The sequence below is a fragment of the Heloderma suspectum genome, chromosome 4, assembly GCF_057233095.1.
Source record: "Heloderma suspectum isolate Gila_16-S chromosome 4, 16-S_ref, whole genome shotgun sequence".
Classification (NCBI taxonomy): Eukaryota; Metazoa; Chordata; class Lepidosauria; order Squamata; family Helodermatidae; genus Heloderma; species Heloderma suspectum.
The window spans coordinates 39,550,665-39,577,115 of NC_139461.1; the positions used below are offsets into that span (position 1 = coordinate 39,550,665).

General features: G+C 44.2%; 1 protein-coding gene across 2 annotated transcripts in view; it reads left to right on the plus strand.

Annotated features, from left to right (window-relative positions):
- Positions 1-24,183, plus strand: part of ZNF706 (zinc finger protein 706) — a 39,315-nt gene extending 15,132 nt beyond the window's left edge. Inside the window, exons 7-8 of one of the 2 annotated variants that reach the window (XR_014790025.1) lie at positions 850-1,535; positions 22,835-24,183. The gene's annotated coding sequence lies outside the window, so the exon portion shown is untranslated. Of the gene's footprint in view, positions 1-849; positions 1,536-8,666; positions 8,858-22,834 lie in introns of those variants that run through there. The other variant, XR_014790024.1, reaches the window with a different exon arrangement.
- The last annotated feature ends 2,268 nt before the right edge of the window (positions 24,184-26,451 follow it).

The following is a 26,451-nucleotide window of genomic DNA, read 5'->3' on the forward strand; positions in this document are numbered from 1 at the left end:
TGTGTTCAAGACTGAATGAAGTTTTCAATAATGCATGCCACAAACAAAACGGTTACAGGAAGCTCCTCGTTTAAATGATATCTGTTTTTGTGATACATCAATCATACCTTGTAGACCCAACCCACTGCTTCCAGATTATACGAGTTTGCTGACCTACAAAGAAAATAATTACAGCTTGAAGAGTTCCTTTTGAGTTGTATGTTATCTCTGATTGGGTAGCTGAACCAAATATACTGCATTGCTCCTTGAATGCAGCTCTGACAGTTTTCTTCAAGGACCAGAGCAAGCAACATAGATCCTTCCTGAACTTCTCAACTTATTTATGCAAGACATCATGCTGCGTAAACCCAGGGGATGTAGGCTCCTTCACCATGGAGAAGGGCTTTGTACTTTTAATGACTAATTCTTTGAGCTAGTGGTGGGGCACCATCACCAAATGGATTCTGAGGGCTTGTTACACTCTAATCACCAGCTGTGGCTTGTTGAAGCAGGTTTGCATTGCATGAATAGGAACCTGGCATTTTAATGAGCATTTGCAGCCAGCCAAGGCCCCCTTGGATGTAGAGCAGTGGTGGGGAACTAGTAGCCTTCCATCAGCCCCAGCCAGCATAACCAATCGTCAGGTATGATGGGAGTTGTAGCCCACCAGCTGGAGGACCACAGGTTCCCCACCCCTGAAGTAGAGTGAGGTACTGCATTAATGGCAATCCATGTGAAGTAGTTGTCTGTCATGAATTGTAGATGCACTCTGCAGTACTTATATGCTATATATTTATATGGGATGTGGTGATAAGGAAATGATCCTACAGGGAGATTTTCTTTCAGTGCAGTCTGTTGTTTCCTTCACAGGGTTGGATGCAGCAGGATACCTCTAAAGATGCAGTCAAGCAGAGGGTTCTGCTGGTGGCTGATGTGTCTAAGCAAGAGAACTAAAGGAACACAAACTTGCATAAAGGAAGTGCAAGCAGACAATATGGGATGCAAAAAAGGATTTTGATGAGCACATCACTAATAACGTTAGGACCAACAACAGGAAACCAGCCAGACCATTAGATGACAGTAGAGTTAAAGGAGTATTAAAGAGGATGAGATTACAGAGTAGCTGAATGAATTCTTTGCATTTGTCTTCACTGCAGAAGATGTAGGACAGATACCTGTGCCTGAACTGATATTTTTGTGAAGGGAGTCTGAGGAACTGAGACAATAGTGATAAGAAATGAAGTTCTAGACCTTATTAACAAACTGAAAAGAAACCACCAGCTCCAGATGGTATCTGTCTAAAAACTCAAATGTGAAAGTGGTGATCTTACAACTAATATGTGTAAGAAGACCCTAAGATTGATCTCTGTACCAGAGGACTGGAGAGTAGCCAATGTAATGCCACTTAAAAAAAAGGGATCCAGGGCGGATCCAGGAAATTATAGTTTGGTTAGCTTATTAGCTAAAATTGGTGGAAACTATTATTAAATATAAAATTATCAAGGATATGGAAAGACAAGCCCTGCTGAAAAAGAATCAACATGCCTTCAGCAAAGGTAAGTCCCATCTTTTGGAATTCTTTGGAAATGTCAATAAACATGTGAATAGGGATGATCTGTAGATGTTGTTTAGAATCATAGAATAGTAGGGTTGGAAGGGCCGTATAAGACCATTGAGTCCAACCCCCTGCTCAATGCAGGTGTCCAAGTCAAAGCATCCGTGACAGGTGGCTGTCCAGCCTTGTCTTGAATGCCTCCAGTGCGGGAGAGCCCACCACTTCCCTAGGTAATTGGTTCCATTGCCATATTGCTCTAACAGTCAGAAAGTTTTTCCTGATGTTCAGCCAGAACCTGGCTTCTTGTAACTCAAGCCCATTATTCCATGTCCTGCACTCTGGGATGATCGAGAAGAGATCCTGGCCTTCCTCTCTGTGACAACCTTTCAAGTACTTGAAGAGCGCTATCATATCTCCCCTCAGTCTTTTCAAGGCTAAACATGCCCAGTTCTTTCAGTCTCTCTTCATAGGGCTTTGTTTCCTGATCATCTTCATTGCCCTCCTCTGAACCCTCTCCAGTTTGTCTGCATCCTTCTTAAAGTGTGGTGCCCAGAACTGGACACAGTACTCCAGATAAGGCCTAACCAGTGCTGAGTAGAGGGGAACTAGTACTTCACGGGATTCGGAAGCTATACTTCTATTAATAGAGCCCAAAAGAGCATTTGCCTTTTTTGCAGCCACATCACATTATTGGCTCATATTCAGCTTGTGATCGACAACAATTCCAAGAGCCTTTTCGCTTGTAGTATTGTTGAGCCAAGTATCGACCATCTTGTAACTGTGCATTTGGTTTCTTTTTCCTAGGTGCAGAACTTGGCATTTATCCCTATTACATTTCATTCTGTTGTTTTCTGCCCAGCACTCCAGCCTATCACGATCACTTTGAATTCTGTTTCTGTCTTCCAGGGTATTAGCTATCCCGCCCAGTTTTGTGTCATCTGCAAATCTGATCAGCATTCCCTGCACCTCCTCATCCAAGTCATTAATAAAAATGTTGAAGAGCATTGGGCCCAGGACTGAGCCCCACGGTACCTCACTCATTACCTCTCCCCAGTTTGAGAAGATCCCATTGATAAGCACTCTTTGAGTCCAGTTCTGTAGCCAACTGTGGATCCACCAGATCACTGTTTCATCTAGCCCAGTTTGAGCTATTTTGCTAATCAGGATCTCATGGGGCACTTTGTCAAAAGCTTTGCCAAAGTCAAGGTATAATATGTCTACAGCATTCCCACAGTCCACAAGGGAAGTTACCTGATCAAAACATGAGGTCAGATTCATCTGGCAGGATTTCTTTTTGACAAATTCACGTTGGTTTCAAGTCATCACTGCATTGTTTTCAAGGTGCTTACAGATGGATTGCTTTATCATCTGCTCCAGAATTTTCCCAGGGATTGATGTCAGACTGACTGGTCTGTAGTTCCCAGGTTCCTCCTTTTTGCCCTTTTTGAAAATAGGGACAACATTAGCCCTCTTCCAGTCATCTGGCACTTCACCCGTCCTCCATGATTTCTCAAAGATGATAGACTGAGAGTTCTTCTGCCAGTTCCTTTATTACTCTAGGATGCAGTTCATCTGGCCCTGGAGATTTGAACTCGTTCAAAGTAATTAGGTGTTCCTTGACCATCTGCCTATCGATATCAAGCTGCAATCCTGCCCCTTCAGCCTGTACTTCGCCTTTGCCAGGGGGGTCATAGACCCCCTTTTGGGAGAAGACTGAGCCAAAGTAGGAATTGAGCACCTCTGCCTTTTCCTTGTCAGCTGTTATCATTTTGCCATCCTGATTAGTTGAACCGCCATTTCTTTCCTCTGTCTTTTACTATACACATATCTGAAGAAAGCCTTTTTATTGCTTTTAACATCCCTCGCTAACCTCAGCTTATTCTCAGCTTTAGCCTTCCTGATACCGTCCCTGGAATTCTGTGCTACCTGCCTGTACTCTTCCTTTGTAGCTTGGCCTTCCTTCCACTTCCTATATGTGTCCTTTTTTGCTTTCAGGTCATCTCTAAGCTTTTTGTGAAGCCACATTGGCTTCTTCTGTTGTCTTTCACCTTTTTTCTTGTTGGAATTGTTTGTAATTATGCCTTTAGAATTTGCTTTTTAAATACTCCCATCCATCTGGGACTCCTTTTCTCATTAGAGTCGCTTGCCATGGGACCTTACTTATCATTATTCTGAGCTTATTATAATTGGCTTTCCTAAAATCCAGGGTACGCGTTTGACTACACTCAGCTTTTGTTTCCTTTAGAACCAAGAACTCAAGTATAACATGGTCACACTCCCCAGAGTTCCTATAACTGCTACTTTATCCACTAAGTCATCTCTGTTGGTTAGGATCAAGTCAAGGATAGCCGATCCTCTAGTTCCTTCCTCTACTTTCTGTAGGAGGAAGTTATCAGCAACACAAGTCAGGAATTTCTTGGAGGGGCCAAGTTTTGCAGAATTTGTCTCCCAACAAATATCGGGGAAATTGAAGTCCCCCATTACCACTACATCATGCTTCCTTGAAACACTGGCAATTTGCTTTTCAAAAGTTTCATTCTTGTCTTCTCCTTGATTTGGTGGCCAGTAGTAGACTCCAACCACCAGGTTCCTTTTATTCTTTGCTCCATTTATTTTAAGCCAGATGCTCTCGATGGGACTACCAAGCTCATCCTCCTGTATTTCTGTGCAGAGATATGTATTTTTAACATATAGTGCAACTGTACCTCCCTTTCTGTTCCTTCTTTTTGAACAAGTTATATATTTCAATTGCTGTATTCCATCCCACCAAGTTTCAGTTACACCTATCAAGTCATAATTTCCCTCCTGTATTAAGAGTTCAAGTTCGTTCCGTTTGTTTCCCATACCCTGGGCATTAGTATATAGTCATCAAAGACGATGTGCTTTACGGTCTGGCTTTCTTCCTACATGTTTGTGAAGACTATTATTGGGTGCTATTAGAGCTGTTCTCTCTGTTGTGGTGCATAAGCCTTCCTCCATTGTTACCCCCAACTTTATGTCTCCCTCCCCCATGAGATTCAGTTTAAAGCCCTCCTGATGAAGTTCTTTATGCTGTGGCCAAACACATTCTTCCCAGCCCTTCTGAGGTGCAACCCATCCCTTGCCAGCTGTCCTTCTTCCAGAAAGTATAGCCTGTGGTCCCAGAATCCAAATCTCTCGCATCAGCACCACCTTCATCGCCAGTTATTCACCCGGAGTATTTTTCTTTCTCTTTCTATCCCTCTTCTAACTACTGGAAAGATGGATGAGAAAACTATCTGGGCCCCAAAAGTTCTTGAGTTTCCTTCCCAAAGCTTCAAAATCTGATGTGATTTCTTCATAGATCCACTTGGCGATATCATTTGTTTCCACATGGATGAGAAGAAAGGGATACCTGTCAGTGGGCTTTATGAGTGTAGGCAACCCTCCAGACACGTCTCTAATCCATCCTTCTAGGAGACAGCATACCTGGTGAGTCCATGGGTCTTTGCAACATACTTGGGTTTCAATCCCATGTAGTACGGGGTCTCCCACAACTACCACTCTTCTCTTCTTCTTCTTGTAGGCCTGGGTTTCATCGCCTCTGTTTGACTGACCTTCAGCCTCTTGCTCACTCTCATGCAGGTTCCCCTGTGGTTCTTCCTCTGCAGGCTATCCTCCAGTCTCATCCTCAAGTACCTGGAATTGGTCCCACAGCTCCACTGCTTCCACTGGTGCAGAGTGGCGTCTAGTTCTTCTTCTCCTAACTGTCACCCTTTTCCAAGGAGTGTCCTCTACTTCCTTTTTCCTCACCTCAGCAGTTTCCTCTTCTGCCTCAGCTTGCTGTTGCCCTTCTAGCTTCTGTTCTTCACTTTGGTGCTGTAGTTCCACCATTCTGTCCAAGAATTCTTCATGTTCTCTTATTCCCTGGAGGGTCGATCGACACTCACCGCTCCAGTCCTCTTACTTTTTCTTCCAACAGCGTAATCAACTTGCACTTGTTGGACATGTAGGCCATGTTGATCTCAGGCAAGAAAAACATTGCACAGACCTTGCAGGTCACCACCACTGGAGAGTCTTTTCCTTCCATAGTCTCTATTCCCTTTATGTTTCTAGGTTTCTGATTGTACTGGGATAGCCTGTGCTTTGTCCTCTATTCACTGGAGGTTAACAACAGAGTCCCACTGGTATAGAAGTGTGTGTTGCAAGAAAAAGAAATTTAAAACATTGTTAGGGAACTCCCCCTTGACCTCCCCTGCCGAACTTCTGTCTGCTCTCCCTGCTCACTTTTTCTCTGAGAGCTTACTTGCTTGTATACCCCTAGACCAGCTGGAGCAGCTTCCTCTGCTGTACTCAGTTAGGAGTGAGGAAACGGACTGAAACTCCCTGCCCATACAGCTGCTAAGAGTAATCACTTGGGCTTGCAAAAGACAAAGCCCTCATCAAAGATCCTGAGCAAACTTAGCAGTCATGAGATAAGAGGAGAGCTCCTCTTATGGACTGCTAACTAGTTAAAGTTAGGCAGAAGGCAGAGAGCAGGACTAAATGGTTAGTTCTCATAATGGAGACATATAAATATTGGGGTCCCCCAATGATCTCTGATGCTTTTTAACTTGTTCATAAATGATGTGGAGTTAGGGCTGAGCAGGGAGCTGGTCAAGTTTGCTGATGGCACAAAATTATTTAGGGTGCTTAAACAAAAAGGGATTGCAAAGAGCTCCAAAAGCACCTCTTCAAATTGGGGGACTGGGCATTAAAACAGCAAATACATTTTCATGTGATGTTAATGTAACCTTAATTTACAGTTACTTACATTGCATTTGATGGAATTTAATCACATAATGTAATTAAATGCTTTTAAAGTAAGCAATTGAATTACACGATGTAATTAAATGCATTTGATGTAATGCACGTAATGTAAACAATTGTAAAGTAGTGCACATGGGGGCAAAAAAATCTTAACTTCATTTATATGCTGAAGGAGTCTGAGCTGGTGATAACTGACTAGGAGAGATCCTGGTGGATACAGCTTATTGAAAATGTTGCCACAGTGTGCAGCTTCTGCAAAAAAGACAAATCCTACGTTGGGAATTATTAGGAAAGGAATCAAAAACAAAACTGCCAACATCACCATACAAATCTATGTTGCAAGCACACTTGCAATATTGTGTATAGTTGTGGTCACTGCACCTCAAAAAGGATATTACAGAGTTGGAAAAGTCGCAGAAAAGAGCAACAAAATGATCGTGGGGCTGACATAACTCCCCTATGAGGAAAGGCTGCAATGTTTGGGGCTTTTTAGCTTAGGGAAAAAGGCAAGTAAGGAGGCACATGATAGAGGTGTACAAAGCAATGCATGGTGTGGAGAAAGTAGATTGGGAGAAGTTTTCCTTTCATAATAATAGAAATCCAATGAATGATGGGAGATTCAGGATAAATAGAAGGAGGTTCTTCACAGCACATAGTTAAAACTATGGAATTCACTTCCACAAGATGTAAGTGATGGCCACTTATTTGGATGGCTTTAAAAAGGGATTAGAAAAATTTGGGGAGGATGTGGCTATCAGTAGCCCCCAGTCCTGATGGCTACATATTACCTTCAGTTGTTCAGGAACACAAGCAGGAGCTGTTAACTGTGCTCATGTCTTGCTTGTGGGCTTCCCATTGGCATCTGGCTGGCCACTGTGGATACAGAAAGCAGGCCTAGATAGGCCTTTGGCCTGGTCCTACACTGGTCTTCTTATGTTTTTATGTTTTGTGCTGGGGGTTATGCTGCCAGGGTAGGGTAACTTGTATGCCAGATGTGAGGAACCGGAGGCCCTCCAGTTCTTGTTTGACATTAAATCCCATCAGCCATAGCCAGCATGGCCAGTGGTCGGGGGTAATCCAACAACATCTGGACGGCTGCATGTTCTCTTCCCTTGTTACAAATGATGTTGTAGGTAGCTGGACTGTTGTTTGTGAAGTACTGATGATGGAAAGCTCTTCTGTCACTTGTCCCTCCACGTTACCTAATTTTGCAGTTTCGAACCACTATGCAAACCGAAACCGAAACTCAGTTATCCCTTGAAGTTCCTATTTCTCCAGATTTTGCAGTGCACCACTCTAGTAAAAAAAAAAAAAATGTATACAACAGGGAAAAAATGTTCAAAAATACATTCTTATTAGGAAAATTGTTTGCAAAAACTGTATATTCGGCAAAAAAAGTATACAAAAGTCCACCTATTCGGAGAAATGTGCACAAAAATGGTTATGAATTTTCACACAGACTTTTAAAAAAATTCTCAGACTTCAGGACAAGCTGAACATAAGACTAGAGAAATTCTCCAAGTTCAGGGGGAGCCAAACTTAAGACTGGAAAAATGAGAAACAGTGGGAAACTGAAATGGACAGGTTTGCCCATCCCTAGCAGCTGTGATGCTTGCTGTCCACCTCAAGTTCTTAGCTGTGCACCTCTCTGGGAGCATGACACCAACCTAGATGCTTTGAATGAGACAGCCCTTGTAACTGAGCACTGGTGTGGCGTCTCTTGCTTCATGCCACTGGAATAAACAAAGCAAAACAAAACTAGTCAGGAATGTAATCCTTGTTGAGCCCTATTTGGGCGTTGGGTCTACTTGTGTTCAAGGAATGCAGTCAAGGGCGGAGACATGTGGACCAATCTCTCCCCAGTCTCGCCCCTCCACACCCACACGTGTGCACTGAATGCAAAGAGAGTCTTTGCATCCTCAGCTGAACGTGCCTAGAATCTCCCCTCTGGCCTTCACACTGAAGACACAAAGGTTGGGAGTGGAGGGGGCAAGGCTGGGGGTGTTGGGGGTGGAGCCAAAACACATAGCCACACCCCTTCTGTGTGTTCTTTGAGAGTAGACCTAACACCTGAATAAGAGTCCATGCACTTCTGCAAGCATGTGGAAATCTATCTTTGCAGTTAACTTCTTTTCCCTTGTTAGCTAGCTATATGATCATCTGTGCCACATTATGAACTGCTGGCTGAGTGTGAATTAGATTAGCATCTTAAAAACTAACATATGAGAAATATTATGCGTTGGTTAGTGTAAGTCAAGGCCACATGCTACCTCTTTCGTTCTCTCTGTTGCAATCATGCAGAAACTTGATTTCAGGAGAAACTCTTTACTCGTACCTTTTAAAGTTTTTTCTTTTTTTTTTCAAGAGGCAGGCTGCCTTCTGATATTGCCCCGTACCTACTACCAACCTGATTTTCTGCAGCAGAACACACAAGCACAGTAGTCCTGTGGTGCCTAGGGGATCTCAGGTCTGCCTGACCAAAGCAGCACAAAAAGCAAGAAAGGGAAATCAGTGATAGAATCACTGTAGTCATCCAAAAAAAAAAAACCACAATAAGCGGCAGAAGAATGGGCACATGAGGTCCCAGTGTCTTCCTATAAGGAAGGGAGGAGATATATCAGGCTTCCAAAAGCCATGAGAGGAAAAAGAAACACATTTCGGAGGCCAATTCAAGCTGCTGGTTTTCACTTAACAAAGCCTTATCCAGCTCGGGACCTCCAGACCTGAAAGAGCACCTCTCTGTCAGGTGTTGAACCTACCTGTACCCTACAATTTACATCTGAGGCCCTCCTCAGAGAGCCTTCTCCAAGGTCAGTTCAGAGGATGGCAACAAGGGGGAGGGCCTCCTCTGTGGTGGCCCCCCAATTATGGAATGCTGTCCCCCGCAAGGCCTTCTGACACCAACATTGTCAACCTTTTAGAGCCAGGTTAAGACTTCCTTCTATTCCCAGACATTTGATGGCTTATGATGGGCTCTTTCATGCATTAGTTGAATTGTTTATGTTTGTCACTCATGTTTGAGTTGTTTAATGAGGTGTTTGTATTTTAATGGATAATTGTTGTAGCTGTTTTAAATTGTGTATTTTTAAATTCTGTTGTAAGTCACCTTGAATCTTTTTTTGAGAAAGGCATCTAAGAAATGTTGTTGTTATTATTACTATTATTATTATTCCACTTGCACAGTAACCATCCCCTAAAGAAAATCCCCATGCTGGGCCGGAAAAACAGTTACGTAGGTGGGTAACGATTAGGATAGGGGCAATACAATACATAAATAAACACACACACGTGCGCGTACACACGCACACACCTACCTACTTATGTGAAGGATCCCTAGTACAGAAGATACTCACCAGCAAGGGATGCTTGGCCAGGGGCATAAATAGACATCACTGCATTGTTTCATAAATCACATGTAAATTCCATGCAGCATATGCCAGTTTCAGTGAAACTTTCAAGCATAGTAAGAGGTTAACAAACCTACCAAAAAGTGGCTTTGGGCTCTTGGCTGGTTTGAACACAGACCATATACATACCCAAACTCATTAATCATTTAAAGTCATTTGAGAATTTTGTGGAGAGACAGGGTGCTTTGAGATGATGGGGTCCTAGCGCTAGCAATCAAAAGACATTGTGCAGCAATTCCATTTGTAGATAGATAGATAGATAGATAGATAGATAGATAGATAGATAGATAGATAGATAGATTTTCCATGGTAAGAAAAAAGGCAGAAGAAGCCATGGGAAAACACGGAAGTATTACAAGTAGAGGACGATGATGTCAGGACCCTCTGTAAAATTCTGTGACTGAGGTGTGTCAATAAAGAAAGCATCCACGGAGAGAGTAGTACTTGATTAGCGAATTGGCTGAGCATTAGGAGCTGGTCAAATTTGTATTTTGAGCTGATTAAATGTGAACAATTTAGCAGCATTGCTACTACTGATGTGCTCTACAGTTTCTAAGATGTGAAATGTAGTACTGGTAGCTAGGAATGTTGGAGAAATCTGCAACAGAATCAAATGAGTTCAGATTTTTATGAATCTGACCGACGGATTCCACAGCGGACTGGCTTTTCCCCAGTCAGGTGGATTTCGTGGCTGTGTGGTCTGTTTTTCTAACTTTCTGGAATTTTGTGCAAATTTAGTAATAGAAAAATACGCATTTTTTTAAATGGCTGGAATTGTGCATTTCCCTCATAGGCTAAAGTGTGAAAATGCACATTTTGGGGGGATTTGTGCATTTGGGGGGGATTTGTGCAAGTGCGCATTTATGCAAATTTGGGAACTAAAAAAAATCGGATTCAATCGATGAACAGACAACAGAATGAAAGTTGCCTGACAATCTGCGAAATGCAGACGGGATGGATTTTACACAATAGGTTCATCCCTACTGGCAGCCTTTAATGGAATTTCAGAGCCACTCCAGCTGTTTGTGCTGCAGAAGAAACTGGAAGCACAAATCCTTCCCTTGGTCTCCACATTTTCATGTAGTTTGAAAAGAACTTTTGCATTCCCTCCCATTCCTGTAAGGTCCACAAACTCCCTGGAACCGCTCAGACATCTCCCATTGGAAACCACCCAGTGTTATTACTATTTATTGCATTTAATATTCAAATAAAACAGCACAATACAAATTAATCTGCAATACAACTGCACACTCTACTCTGTGCTACAAACCATAGCTGGTTGCTCATACTACAGGGAAAGCTTGTGTACAGAGATTAGTTTTAAGAAGATGTCTGAGCATTCATTCATGGATAGGCAAATGTGTTAAGCTCAATTTCACTCAGGTTTTCATTTTTCCACTGCTAAGTTTCTTCTGTCCCATTTCCACATAGGATCACAAAAAGAAAATTGTCCACATGAAAATTCATACATATTTGTGTGCATTTTTCAAATTATACACGTTTTTGTCTGTAGTGTTTCAAAACTACACATTTTTGTATGCATATAAACTGCATTGCAAACTTCAGAAACATACAGATTTCGAGGTCTGTGTTGCAGTTTGCATTTAGGTTAGCTTTGTGTTTAGGTACCAAATTTACATTGAAATGTGAACCAAATTAACTTCTCACCCATCCTCAGCCCTGAACTTGACCCCCAATTCTACCTCTTCTTGCAGCTATAATTAGCAACCATTCCTGTACATTCATTTCACCATGGTGTGTAATATGACTCATAAACAAATCATGATATGGTTGATGGATGTAGCTGTTGAGAGACAGCAATAGGAAGAGATGTCCTTACTGTAGCTGAGGAACCCGTAGCAGTTTATGGCTATAATCATTCTTCTTCCTCTTGCTAGAAAACCCGGGTGATATCCAACATTGTGCAGGTGGAAGGGATCCTCACGCACTGGATCTGCCCTTTCCCTCCTCCCCACTGTAACCCCTTGTACAGGGCAGCCTTCTGATACCCTCCTGATGTGTTGGACTACAACTCCCAGTATCCCCCAGCCAGGCATCCAGTTGGGAAAAGCTGCTCCAGCGGATTTCTGAGATCTACCGAATGTTATGGGCCATCTCTTATGGGGCTGCAGTGGGACAGGGGAAGTTGTCTGAAACTGGCCAACTTTAGGGGCCACTTTTAACCCCCTGGACCCCCTGGGGATACACCACCACTGCCCTGCATGCACACATACCCCTCCTCCCCCATCCCAGCAACTTGGGTCTTGATTGCCAGGAGTGATGGGATTATTTGGTATTGCTGCCTCCTGTTAAAAAGGCAGTTAGCAGAGAAAAACAAAAGGCAGAACAGAATGTGTGTTTACCAGTCCCACATGCACTCAAAAGGCTAAAAAAGAGGCCAAACCTTCCTTTAGTGAAGGATGGAAAAGCAGCTTTACTCACAAATATTATTCCATATAGATGCAGAAACAGTGCAGGGTTTCTAAAAAGAGTTTGTTCAGTCCATTTGTGTTCTATAATACCACCAGGAGTGAGAGAGAGCAAACATGTGCGTGCCTGGCAATGGAGGAAGTTGAGGGGGGCAGTAACACAGGAAGCCACACTGTAGGCTATAGAGATCCTAAGGCTAGCTATGCCCAAATCCCCATGAACTAACTGCAAAACTGCCCCCTTCCTGTAACTTTCAGATGGGGTTGCAATATCCCCAACAGGGAGGAGGTCAAGGATAAAGCGTCTTCCTCCTCCCGGTGATCATGATCCAAGTAGCTGGGATAGTGGGGTTGGGTGGGAGGCTTTAACCTCCCTAGATTCTCAGGAGTAAGAATTGCTTTTCCCTACTTTCCCTGGTTGAAATAGGGTTGCATTTTTGGATTAACGGAAATATAACAACATTTCGGCTCTACCATTTTCAGTGATATGGACTAAAGCACCCTGCAGTAATAGGTAGGGAAACTATGTTTAATTATACAAATGGTAGGCAAGAAAGTCTGTTTTGAGCCATAGCTCAAAGAGCAAATCTGAATTCCTAGCAGCATCTCCTTTCAACACTTTTTAACTTTCTGCTTATGGGGAAGGGGATCATAAACCCATCTAATGCAATTGTTCTGTTGAATCCCTAACATGCTGCGAAAAATTAATCATGATCTAGGTTTGGGGAAAATATCTGTTTCTCCGAGTTGCAAAAGAAATCTTGTATGCTCTAAATATGCTATTGATCTTTGAATCAAAGCATACTAAAATTTCTCTGCCAAATATGCTAATAGATGCCTATGGTATTATAATGAATGGTGTACCTGTTGATCGAGGAGGCAAAACTCTCTAATTCTAACTCAGTTTGATGTCAGATCTGATATAAATTCTCACTTCTCTGGTAATTGGGATTCCCCCCCACACACACACACACGCACACAACTTCCTGGTGCTTTACAATGGAGGTGACAATCATTTAATATTTTCTGAAGGAAGGCTTCCTGGGTGTGCAGCTTTGGGAAGCTAGAAACTGGTGTGTTATGTTATCCCTGTGTGTCTCGGTCTTCCTGTGCCTGTATTACAGTAGGTGGCCCTAGATTCCTATGCTTTTTTTTTCAATTTTTTTATTGTGAATTTTAACAAAATAAATACATAAATAACAAAACCAAAAAAATTAAAAATATTAAGAATATAACAACATATTCTAAAAATCTTAGTTTCAAATATTACAATACTCTAGGGAGAAAAAAGAGAGAACGAATAGGTTACACTTAAACTTCAGTAAAAGCAGACTAGATATCCAAATATAAGTCCATTTGCAAGTTACGCCTATGTACCACTGTAATCCATTGCATTATAGGTGGTGAGCTTTTATCCTTCCAGTATTGTAATATCAGTCTTTTAGCAACCAAAAGGGCACGAAAGATTAATTTACGCTGATGGTGTGATACATTCCAAAAAGCAGGTAAGTAATTTAAGAGAACATTTACATCAGTAAACATTGAAGAGCTTTCTCATACAAAATTTATCCATATAATAAGTTTTTCCCAAAAGGAGGCAACTGTTGGGCATTTCCAAAACATATGAATGAGAGAAGCATTGACTGCATTACACCTCCAACAATTAGTTTGACAAACCTTTATTAAAGTAATGTCCAATAGACCCGAAACAATAGATTCCTATGCTAATGTGTGACTGGCTTTGAATCGTTTTTGAGCTCTCAGGTTTGCATTCACTTTTGCTGAATGGAGCTCATTGTTGGCATCTAACCATCTGGGACACTGTGTCTTACTACTCTGCAGCCCCGGGGCAGAGCGACCCCTGGACCCCAACCCTCAGCTGTGGTCCCTGAGAACTATGATGATGATGACTTATTTGCCTTTTGGCCCAAATAGAGCCCCCAAGGTGGCTTACAATGAAAAAGTGCACAAATTTAAAAACTTTTTAAAAATTAAAAGAAAATCTTCAACATTTGAAAACTTTAAAAACAATTTAAAATGTTAAAAACATTTTAAAAACTTTAAAACTGCACCGAACAGCAGAAACTGGGAGCAGGACAGAATCTAAAAAACAGAGTGTGGGGTTAAGAGATTTACACTGCAGTCCTATATCCACTTACCTGGGAGTAAGTCTCATTGAACTCAATGTGACTTACTTCTGAGTAGACATGTTCTCATGGAGGAGAATGACCCCGGCCAGGAAATTTCTCAGGGAGCAGCAAGCTGTTGGTCCCGCACAGGTCAGGGCTATGGTACCTAGGCTGCTGCCACTGCGTCTTGCCCTGGTGGCTCCTGGTGGCAGACACAAGAGGTGGTGAGAAGCACTGGCGGCTCCAATGTCAGTGGTGCAGTGAATCCATGCCAGGTTTCAGACAGAACCAGCCAGAACTCTGAAGGAGCTCTCCAAGGTGTCTGAAACCTGGAGTGGATTCACCGTTCCACTGACTTCAGAGCCACCTGCCTCCACTGGTGAGAAGGTGAACTAGTCATGGAGGGAGGGGGCCCTGGGGGGGTGCCTTGCCTAAAGGTCCTCAGAAACCTGAAACCAGCACTGGGAACCCACCACATAACGGATTTCAGGATTATAGAAGTCAGACTATGTTATTCTCAAAATAATTCCCGCTAAAGTATGATGCCCCTTTCTGTTGCTTTACTGTTGATAAATTGTTTTCATTCCTTAGTTTCAGATTCCAGTCTTCAGTGAAGAAAAATATGGTGTCAGTGGAATCCATGGGGGTATTTTGGAATGAATAGCCAAAGGATTGTATTTCAGCTTTTATGTATATGTCCCCTCTGCCTAATTTATGTCCTGCAATGAATACCTGAGAACCTGAATAGGTTCTTCTAAAAAAATTGGCTTTAAGAACTTACTCAATCATCTTTGATTTGAACTGTAGATCTAATCCTACCTTTTTCAGCCTGGTGCCCTCCAGATCCTTTAGACTACAACTCATAGCATTCTTGAACATTGGCCATGCTGGCTGGGAATGATGGGAGTTGCAGTCCAACACATCTGGAGAGCACCAGTTTGGGGAGGTTTGGTCTAGATACTTCTTCCAAGTCTGCCTGGTAGCTTAAGCCCAGCAGCAGGGCCGGAACTCCTGGTCCAAGACTGATTTCATCCAAAATATCCCCCTTGTATATCCTTTGTCCAGCCCTGCCCTTAGAATCATAGAATTGGAAGGGATCTCGGAGATCATCTAGTCCAAACCCCTGCTTCCTGCAGGCTCTGCCCTGCAAGTTGCAGCTACAGCATTCCTGACAGATAGCTTCCCCAGACGCTGGGTGACTCCGATATCAGTGGGGTGGTGAATGCGCTCAGTCAGAACTCTAAATGAGCTATCCAAGGTTCTTCAATACCTCCAGCAAGGGAGTACCACACCTACAGTCAGGGCCAGAAATATTGGAACAAGGATAACTGTTTTGGCAGTTGGCCTCTGTATACCTCCACATTGAAGCTGAAAGGAAACACACCCAGATGGGAGCGAAGTCAGGACTGTCAGCTGTAATTCAAGGGGCTTGACAAAAGTGGGGCACTAACCATTCAGGAAGGACAGCCAATGGCATACACACACCCCCATCGTTGGTGGCTCATAAGTACTGGAACGAATGGCTGATAAGCAGCTGCATGGCCAGGTGTGGCCTGTTTCCTGGGTACCCCATGACCAATCAAGCAGATAAAAGGCCTGGAGGTGGTTCTGAGTGTTATATTTGCATTTGGTAGCTGTTCACTGGAACCCCCAACATGAGGTCCAAAGAGGTGTCCATGCGAGTGAAGGAGGCCATCATTAGGCTGAGGAAACAACAAACCCATCAGAGAGACAGCAAAAACGTTGGGAGTGGCCAACACAACAGTTTGGAACATCCTGAAAAAGAAGGTATTAACTGGCAAGCTCAGCAACAGCAAAAGACCTGGAAGACCACGGAAGACAACTAAAGTGGATGACTGCAGAATGCTGCTCATGGTGAAGAGGAACCCTTTCACAACAAGAACGCTCTTGCAGAGGTAGGCATGTCATTGTCAACATCTACAGTCAAGACACGGCTTTATGAATATAAATACAGAGGCTTCACAACAAGGTGCAAACCACTGGTAACGCTCAAGAACAGAAAGGCCAGATTAGCCTTTGCCAGCAAACATCTACAAAAGCCTGCCCAGTTCTGGAATAAGATTCTTTGGACTGATGAAACCAAGATTAACTTGTACCAGAATGATGGGAAGAGAAAAGTATGGAGAAGGAAAGGAACAGCTCATGATCCAAAGCATACCCCATCATCTGTCAAACCTGGTGGAGGCAGTGTTATGGCATGGGCATGTATGGCTGCCAATGGAACCAGGTCGTTGGTGTTTCTTGATGACCTGACTGCTGATAAAAGCAGCAGGATGAATTCTGAAGTGTATAGGGCTATACTTTCTGCTCAGATTCAGCCAAATGCTGCCAAACTGATGGGACACCGCTTCATATTGCAGATGGATAATGACCCAAAACAAACAGCAAAAGCTACCCAAGAGTTTCTCAAGGCAAAGAAGTGGGATGTTCTTCAATGGCCAAGTCAGTCACCTGATATCAACCCAATAGAGCATGCTTTTCACTTACTGAAGACAAGACTGAAGGCAGAAAGACCCACAAACAAGCAGCAGCTGAAGGCAGCTGCAGTCAAGGCCTGGCAAAGCATCTCGAGGGAGGAAACTCAGCATTTGGTCATGTCCATGGGTTCCAGACTTCAGGCAGTCATTGACTGCAAAAGATTTTCATCCAGGTATTAAAGGCAGTCCTTAAGTTTGAAATGAAGTTGGTTTGTTCCATTACTAATGAGCCACTAACGATGGGGGTGGTGTATGCCACTGGCTGTACTTCCTGAATGGTTAGTGCCCCACTTTTGTCAAACCCCTTGAATTACAGCTGAAAGTCTTGACTTCACTCCCATCTGGGTGTGTTTCCTTTCAACTTCAATGTGGTGGTGTACAGAGGCCAACTGCCAAAACGGTTATCCTTGTTCCAATATTTCTGGCCCTGACAGTATGTGGCTCAGCTGACTGGTTCATCATGTGAAGCCCCTGTGAGTTATCTGGCTACCAGATACTCCTCTAGATCAGCCCACCCACATGACCACATCATACTTACATCACTCATTTATAGTACATCAACAGCCTGAAAGAAAAAGATATTCTATCTGCTGCCAAAAGCTTCTCTCCTTGGTCTCCTGGGAGTAATTCATATTCGCCTTGGGGACACCCAAAACAACACAATGACAACTGAGCATGCTCAGTGGACACAGAACACTGACTGACTCTTGCGGGGGATGGGAAAGTGGCAGGAGGAGGAATGGAATGGAATGGAGTACCTTGAAAGAGGGCATGGCTGGCTGGAACTCTTGAACAGGAGCACTCCACAGTGCAACGTTTTGCTGCAGGATCCCACTTGTCAACAAATATATTCCGATTTTGAAAAAGTAAAAAGCAAATCCAGGAGTACAAGATAAATGACCCACCAGGAAGGAGTGTGCCTGCACGTGCGTGCTTGCCCATTTTGTGGGGAAAGTCACTCACAATCAGCCTGTGCGATTGTGCCATTTACGTGTTGTCTTTACCGCGCAGGACCAGCTCGCAGATTGCCAGCTCCTACATGGCAAAATGGATTCCTAAGAGGACCCTGCAGAGAACAGGTGTCAGGAGGTGGATGACTAGCCTAGTTCTCCTAGGATTGGCTCAGGAGCACACTGGTTATGTAGGGTGGCCACTTATGCATCACCAAAAGAGAGGACAAGAGGATGATTTGCACTTAAGTTTGCATATGCTGACTTACAGGAATAGATGCATATTTAGAAATAATTACTGTACTGCAAATCAGGGATGGGTAACATGTGGCCCATGGGCCACATGAGGTGTGCCCACCCCTTGTTGATACCGTGGCTTCTGTTCACCCTGCTGCTGCTGCTGCTGCTAAATTTGCTGCTGTGGCAACCCTCCCCTTGCAATTTTGCATGAAAACAAGGAGCGCACCAGAATCTTCCCAGGTTCTGTTTCTAAGCAAGGTGTGCGCTCCCCGCACGCCTTATTTTTGTGCTGGGGGTGTGTGCTTCCACTGCCACAGCAAATTCATCAGTGGCGATTGGGGGGGGGTCCCTTAGTGGTTAAGACGCTGAACTGCAGACTGGAAGGTCGGCAGGTCAGCAGTTCGAGACCCGAGTGCTGCGTGACCGAGTGAGCTCCTGTCTTCAGTCCCAGCTTCTGCCAACCTAGCAGTTCGAAAGCAAGAAATTGCAAGTAGATAAATAGGTACCGTCTCGGCGGGAAAGGTAACAGCGTTCCGTGCACCTCGGTGTTCAGTCATGCCGGCCACATGACCATGGAAGTGTCTTCGGACAGAGCTGGCTCTTCGGCTTAGAAACGGGGATGAGCACCGCACCCTAGAGTCGGACACGACTGGTTGGGGACACCTTTACCTTTTACCCATGGCTTCCAGTGGGAAATTGGCCCCCAACTTGCAGATGTTGCCCACCCTGCTTTAAATAAGCTATATAATACATCCCACAACAGTGGATTGTGGGCAGGTGGTCTGTGTATCCGCTCAGTCTGCTGCCCAGGTGCCAAATGTCGAGAGTCAGCTTCAAGGCCCTGGGCTCTCCCTTCTCCAGACTGTCCTCTGTAAAGTAGGCCACACCTCTGGAAGGCTTCAAGACAAAGAAGCAGCTGTCAGCCTGAGGTGCTGGTAGGTGAGTGAAACACTGGTAACCTGGACGCTCTGAGAAACACCGCAAGCAGATTCCATACTCCCAGTTCCAAGCTGGAGGGTTGAACTGAGGTGGTCGGGGAGGGTGCTCCGGGAGCAGGCCACAGCAGTGCCAGCTCCAGGGTTTTGAGGGCCCTGGGGCAAGACACTCTCAGCGGGCCCCTCCCTCAGTGCGTCTCCTCCTCACCACCGCTGTCATCAGCTGCGCTGGCTCCTCCTCCTCTCTCCCATCGCAAACTCGCTGGCTTGACAGACACAGAGCCCATGAGCCAGCAGGCAGTGGCCTTCCTGCTCCTCCTCGCCACCATCACCATTGTCTGGCGCAGAGCGAGTGGCAGATAAACAAGCTGCAGCGGTGAAGAGGAGAAGCAAGTCCAGGGGCTCTTGTCAGTGGGCCCCTGCTGGGGTGTGGGGCCTCAGCAGGTGCCCAACCATGCCAACCTTTGACGCCAGCCCTGCTCCAAGGGAGGAGCAGGCTGCAGGGGAAACACCACTGCTCATTCTGGATGGGGATTCAGGGTTGTCCTGGGATCCAGAACTTTTTGCAGTAACAGCATGAATGGCAGGTGTAGCAACAGAATGAACATTCAGATAAATGCAAATCCTGGGATGAGGCATGTCCCGTTCCCCCGCCCCCCCGCCAAGCTCACCCCCTTACACCTGCAGGAACTTGTCTGAGGTTAATAAAGTCATTGCAACCAAATGATTCATGCCAGGCAATTACAGTCTTAGAGTTTGCTGCAGAGTGCTTCATTAAGCCACACCCTTTCATGAGGCTGCAAAAGTTGCCCAGCAGGTTTCAGCCTCCTTCACCACTGATGGTGCGCAGTGCATATTTTTAAAAAGCAGACACTGGTAGGAAACACACACATGCATACGCAAACAACAGGATGCTGATGGGCAATGCAACAGCTGGCAGCTTCCTGGGCCTGCTATGACACACACACGTTGCCATAACGGCATCACACAGCAGAGCCTGGGAGCAAACGCCCTGCTTGATTGTTTAATTAAGGCTTCAAAAGAAACGCCGCAAGATAATTGTTTTGCATGGTGAGAATTCTTTATCTTCGAAGAGATAACGTTCATGGGCTTGCCTTTCCCATGCTATTGTTGGAGATCTAAAGAGGCAGAAGGTCATAAAGCTTGATTCTGATCTTCTGTGCCAGCCTTCCTCAGCCTGATGTTGGACTGCAACTCCCATAATTCCCAGCCAACACAGCCATTAACAGTATGGCTTGTAGCCTCAACAGGAATTGTTTAAAAAAAAAAAGTCAGCCCTACCTGGAGATGCCAGGGATTGAACCTGGGACTTTCTGCATGCAAAGAATGTGCTCTACCACTGAGCTACAGCCCCTCCTGTCTGGATTTCCATTTCCATCTGGACACACACACACACTGCAATTGTGAGTAGAAAAAAAAATTGGCACCCATGGGAGCTTTTTTCTATCCCTAGTTGCAGTGTGGAGGGGGGCACTTTTTGTCAGGATCACAAGTGAGAACGAAACAATTAAATGTCCTCTACCTACATGCTGAGGTCCCCCTGGGAATCCCCACCACTACCACCACTCCATTTTTAGGATTAAATTTTTGAAAAACCCTGCCTTAGCTACTACAAGCCACATCATTAATGTAACAGGTGGTCAGGTCCTCAAGAGACTATTTTAGGGCACAATCCTATGGGGATAGGTGGCCACCTCCGAACCGGGAGGCGACTGCCTATCCAATGCAGGGCAGGAGAAGCACAGAGGGGATCATTCCCGCTGTGTTTCTCCTGCCCTGGGTTTGCGGCTAGACAGCCAATTTCGGCTGTCTAGCCGCAGGAAGGCAGAGCGGGGGAGGAGGCTGCCGGACAACAGGTAGGATGTGTCGTACCAGCATTTCCACCTTCCCCACCTTGGAATGCCCCCCGGAATGCCCCGATCTGGCCGCTCTGAACTCCTCTTCTGAGTGCAGAGCGTAGGGCTGTTCCCCTGCGAGGCAGCACGGAAGGGGGCAGGGAAGCTCAGTTCTCCAGGAACCAATCTTGGAGCCCGGGCTCCGAGGTCAGTTCCCAGAAAACCAGATATCCTATGGCCGTCTAGCCACAGGATATCTGTAGGCACATGCCTTATTCTGGCATGTGCCTACAGCTTTTGGTTGGATTCTTGAAGTGGACTGTGTGTTATTCAAGGGATACAGAAAGCGCAATGGGTTTCCTGGTGGATACTGGAAAATGCTTCCCAGCTGTATCAGGAAATGTGTTGCAGGATTTGTATCAAGATTTGAGGCAGATGTCGGGCTTCCTGAGGCTTAGAGTGTTTCCAGGTGATCCTGGGGGTGGGAAGATGATTGACCGTTTTCCATTTGTTACTGTCTGATTGCACCAAACATATTCAGAACAGCTGGGAAGTGAAACCAGTTATCCAGGAAGCGTGTGCAAACCCTATTCTACCCGGGATAGACGGCCAAACCAGACATTAAATCTGTATCTAGCAGCTACGTATTTTTTTCATTTTTACTCTAGGCTCAAGGAGCCCAATCTGGATCTTAAAAGCACCCCCCTCACCACCCATGCTAGGGTCCCAGTCTGGATCAGAGCCTCTGCACCTACTCTAGAGTAAAAATGGTGGCATGTAGCTGCTAGAGATAGATTTAAAGTCATGTCTGTTTTGGCCCAGAGTCATCAGGTATCCAGAAGAGTCTTAGGACTGGAATTGACCATTTCGCCCAGTGCTTAGGACAACAGTTTGGATGTATCACATCATGTCTAGAAATGCCTGCAGCTATCTTGATTGCAGAGCTTGCTTGAGCTCAAGAAGAGCCTTGCTGGATCAGACCAAAGGCCAATCTGGTCAAATGCCCAGTTTGCACTGCAGCCAACAAGATGCCTTTGGGAAGCCCACCAGCAAGGCCTAAGTGCAAGTGATCTGGCTGGGGATGGTAGAAGTTGTAGTCCAACTCATCCAGAGGGCACTAGATTGGGGATCGCTCGTACCAACAGGGATAGAAGCAAGAGTTACCAGCCAAAGGAGTGTCTATTGCAGAGGCATGTTTAGGCACATAGTGAGTGTATGGAGCGCCAACGACACACCCGCCATTAACTGGATCACCAGTAAAAGCTGTGGGCAGGTATCCCAAAGCGCACCTTTCCTTTGAAGCTATTGTGGAACACAACTCTTGCTCTGAGGTCTGCAGGAAGTTAGGTTTTGACTCATAACTCCCACATGAGTTACCCTGCTTGCCATGGCTTGTATGGCAGGAGAAGACAAAGAAATAACGATGGGTACAGCACCCGCTGTGCTGCTTGCCTTCCAAATGATCGGAGCTGACGAAGCAATAAGATTAAAACATCCAGCGTGGCATGCTTAACGTTAGCCTCATAAACCCAATTTATGGCACTGAAATCAAAGGAGCCCACATTCCAAAAAAGCTAAGCACTGGGAAATCCCACTGGAATCACTGATTCCACTGGGAAATCCCACTGGAATCACTGGCTGCTGAATGTGCTCAGCCTACCCAAATCCAAAAGTGCTTTTATCTAGGGCCTAAAGCAGATTCTGGGACTTAGACCCAGAGCTTTGCATTGTTTGGTCCAAGGTCAGTTTTGTGTAACCAGGAAGCAGGAAGGTGGACAATAGGTTACTGGCAGGCCTGTTCGTATTCTGCCACTGCATTGAGCATCTGTGGATTTTGATACTGGCTGCAAAACCCAGGATCCTACAACTTGAGAGCTAGTGTGGTTTCAGTGTGGGATTGGGAGTCGGGAGATCCGGGTTCTAGGCCCCACTTGGACATGGAAGCTCACTGGGTGACTTTGGGCCAGTCACAGACTCTCAGCCCAAACTACCCCACAGGGTGGTGGTGGTGGTTGTGAGGATAAAATAGGAGGAGGGGGAAAGGCGGGATATAAATATAATAAATAAATAATTCTTTCTTTCTCTCTAGCACATTTCTAGACCTTAAGGCTGTGAAGATAGTCTTGAAAGTGTGTGGGCAATGGCAGGTGTGATCTCCAGCATTCATGACGTGGTAGAGGAAGATGAATATGACTTCTAGCAGCCAGGAGAGAACAGGAAGCTTCAGTTACCTGGTGGATCACCTTCTCTGATATAGTCCTGTGCAATCATTAAGATCATTGGGGGAGGCCTTGCTGGTTGTACCACGACATGCATATTGGCATCTTCCAGCAACCCAGAAACAAGCCTTCTCTGTGGTGGTGCCCACCTGATATTTGGGAGGCACCAACGGTGGTGTGCTTTAGGCCCCAATTAAAGACATAAGAACATAAGAGCCATGCTCGATCAGACCAAGGGTCCATCTAGTCCAGCATTCTGTTCACACAGAGGCTGACCAGCTGTTGACCAGGAACCCACAAGCAGGTCATGAGCACAACAGCACCCTCCCACCCATATTCCCCAGCAACTGGTGTACATGGACTCACTGCCTCTGGTACTGGAGGTAGCACATAGCCATTAAGACTAGTAACCATAGCCTTTTCCTCCAGGAATTTGTCCAACCCTCTTTTAAAGCCATCCAAATTTGTGGCCATCAATCACTACATCCTGTGATAGCGAATTCCATAGTTTAATTATGTGCTGTGGGAAGAAGTACTTCTTTTTATCTGTCCTGAATCTCCCACCAGTCAGCTTCATAGGATGACCCTGGGTTTTAGTATTTTGAGAGAGGGAGAAAAATGTCTCCCTAGCCACATTCTCCACACCATGCATAATTTCATAGACCTCTATCATGTCTCCCCTTAGCCTCCTTTTTTCCAAGCTAAACAATCCCAGCTGTTGAAACCTTCTCTCATAGGGGAGATTCTCCAGCCCCTTGATCATTTTAGTTGCCCCTTTCTGCACTTTTTCCAGCTCTACAATATCTTTTTTTAGGTGTGGTGACCAGTACACAGTATTCCAAGTGTGGTTGCACCATAGATTTGTCTAGGGGCAGTATGATATTGGCAGTTTTATTCTCAATTCCTTTTCTAATTATGCCTAACATGGAGTTTGCCTTTTTTACAGCCGCTGCACACTGGGTTGACCTCTTTATTGAGCTGTCCACCACAACCCCAAGACCCTTCACTTTACTCAGACCTTACCTGATTGGTTGTGCCACCCAATTTGTTAATTATAGTTTTGTCAGTACTTGGATTCAATGTTTTTATAAATGTTTCATTTTAATGTATTTTAATGCATTTTGCACTTTAATGCATAATGCACTTAAGAGAGTTTTTACAATATGGTAACTGGTATAGAAATCTATTAAATAAAAAGAAAACAAGCAATTACACTCATCACACTTTGCCTGGGCCCCTCCTTGCATCTAGAAGAAGCAAAACTAGGCAAAAATAGCTAATGTGCAAATCCATCCTTTCCTTGGTGCAGATCATGGACTACTTTTAAGTGCAACTACAAACATCCCTAGCCACTGGGGAGGAAGTATGCTATGTATTGCTTTATTTGTGCTTCTGCCTTCTTAGGACACATCTGGACACCTCTAATTTGGGGGATTGGGGATCAGTTTTAATGGTTCCAGCCCCCAAAGAGACAGATGGGGTGCTTCAGCTCATTAGTGTAATGAGGATGAGATGACAGAGTCACCTGCCCCAGGCGCAACCAAAATATGGGCACAAAATTGGCCTCAAAGGTCATGCAATACATGTAGAGTTATTAAGCATAAAAGAACCCTGCTGGATCAGATCAAAGGAGTCTAGTCCAGCATACAGTTCCCCACAGTGGTCAAACAGATGTTTCCTAGAGGCCCACAAAGAAGTGTTGAATGTTTCCCATTCAGCTTGGAATACTTTGCCATGTTTCTAACGTGATGGATGAAAAGCAGATATCGGAGGCTTAGTTGGGAGGCTTAGTTAGGGCAGCTGGCCAGACAGGGTGGTTGGGGAATGCTAGGAGTCGTAAGACTTTGCTCTGTCTAAACATGCATTAAATTGCACTCAGAGTGCTTAGAGAATTAGAGACAGACATGTGACTCTCTGTCTAGTTATCACTGATTAGATCAGGGGTAAGTGGCCTCCAGAACTTTTGGACTATGACTCCCATCAGCCCCAACCAGCTTTCTTTCATGTCCTTTAGATGGCTGGTGAAGATGATATTGTTCCACTGAGTTTTTAATAGTTAATGCCACGCTCTCTTTTTATTGCTAATCCCCAGATTTAAAAATGTTTTAGGCTTTTTTATTTGCATGTATTTTATCCTTTGTATTGTTTTTATTATACATCACCTCAAGAGCTCAATGAAAAAAATCCATAATTTTATTTATTTGTTATTACATTTATTTCCCACCGTTTTTCCTCTCGTAAGGAACTCAAATGGCTCACAAAGTCCTCCTCCTCTCCATATTATCCTTACAACAACCCTGTGAGGTAGGTTAGGCTGAGAGTCAGTGACTGGCTGAAAGTCACCCAGTGAGCTTCATGGCTGAGTAGAGACTAGAACTTGGATCTTGAGTTCCAGTCCAACACTCTAACCACCACACCACACTGCCTCTAATTAAATGTATGTATTTACTTGTTGGTTACTCACGAACACAGTTTGTGGAGAAAAATCAAAACTACCAAAGGTTAAACTTAACTAACTGGGTTTACAGAGACATTCAAAGTGTTACATCTTTTATCTTTACAAAACTTCTTTAAATACAATGTTCTTGGTGTAAACTCCAGGGCAGCCACTGTCGCGTCCTTGTTCTGGTCCATCGACAACTTGAATCTTTAAGTTTGCCAATGAGTGCACATGAGTCATGGCAATGCAGATCCCTTCATGATTTGTTTACAGGCTGTATGTTACTGGCATACCATTGTACTTTGGCCTGCACCATTGTTTATAAAGGTGTACAGAGACCTTTAAATGTTATTTTGTTAAAATTAACAGCTAGAGACTTTCTTTGTGAGCAGTAACTAAACTTTGACTGGGTTACTTTTAACTGTAGGTGTCTCTTAATCCTTTCATGATTTGTTTACAGGCTGTATGTTACTGGCATATCATTGTACTTTGGTCTGCACCTCTGTTTATAAAAGTGTACTGAGACTTTTTTTGTGTTAATTTTTTTTATTTTGCTCCAATTTGCAATTAATTATGTTTAATTATACTTGACTTTTTATATTAAAAATAAAACTTTATAGTGCATTGTTATAGAAGATAGCCTAATTCTTAAAAGAAGAAGAAGAAGCTTTATAGACATAAATAAACTCTCAACTCTGAATTACAGTGAAAACCATTGTTATTTGTGAAATCTGCATGTCAAGAGCTTTCCAATGAAGCATGTTTCATGAGAATTGGTCAATGGGAAGGCAGTCAAAAAGGGATGACCAACAAACTCCTGACTTTGAATTTATATATATATATATATATATATATATATAGCCCAAATTGATATTCTGCTTCCCACAAATATATCAAAGTGGTGAATATAAAATGCAATGGCATCAAAACATAATAAATAAATATACATGTTATGCTCACTTCAGAGTTTCTGTTGAACCTGCATCCCATGGTGAGTGATCCATCCCTTTGTCTATATCTCCAAAGCAGCATGATGAAGCTCCCTTG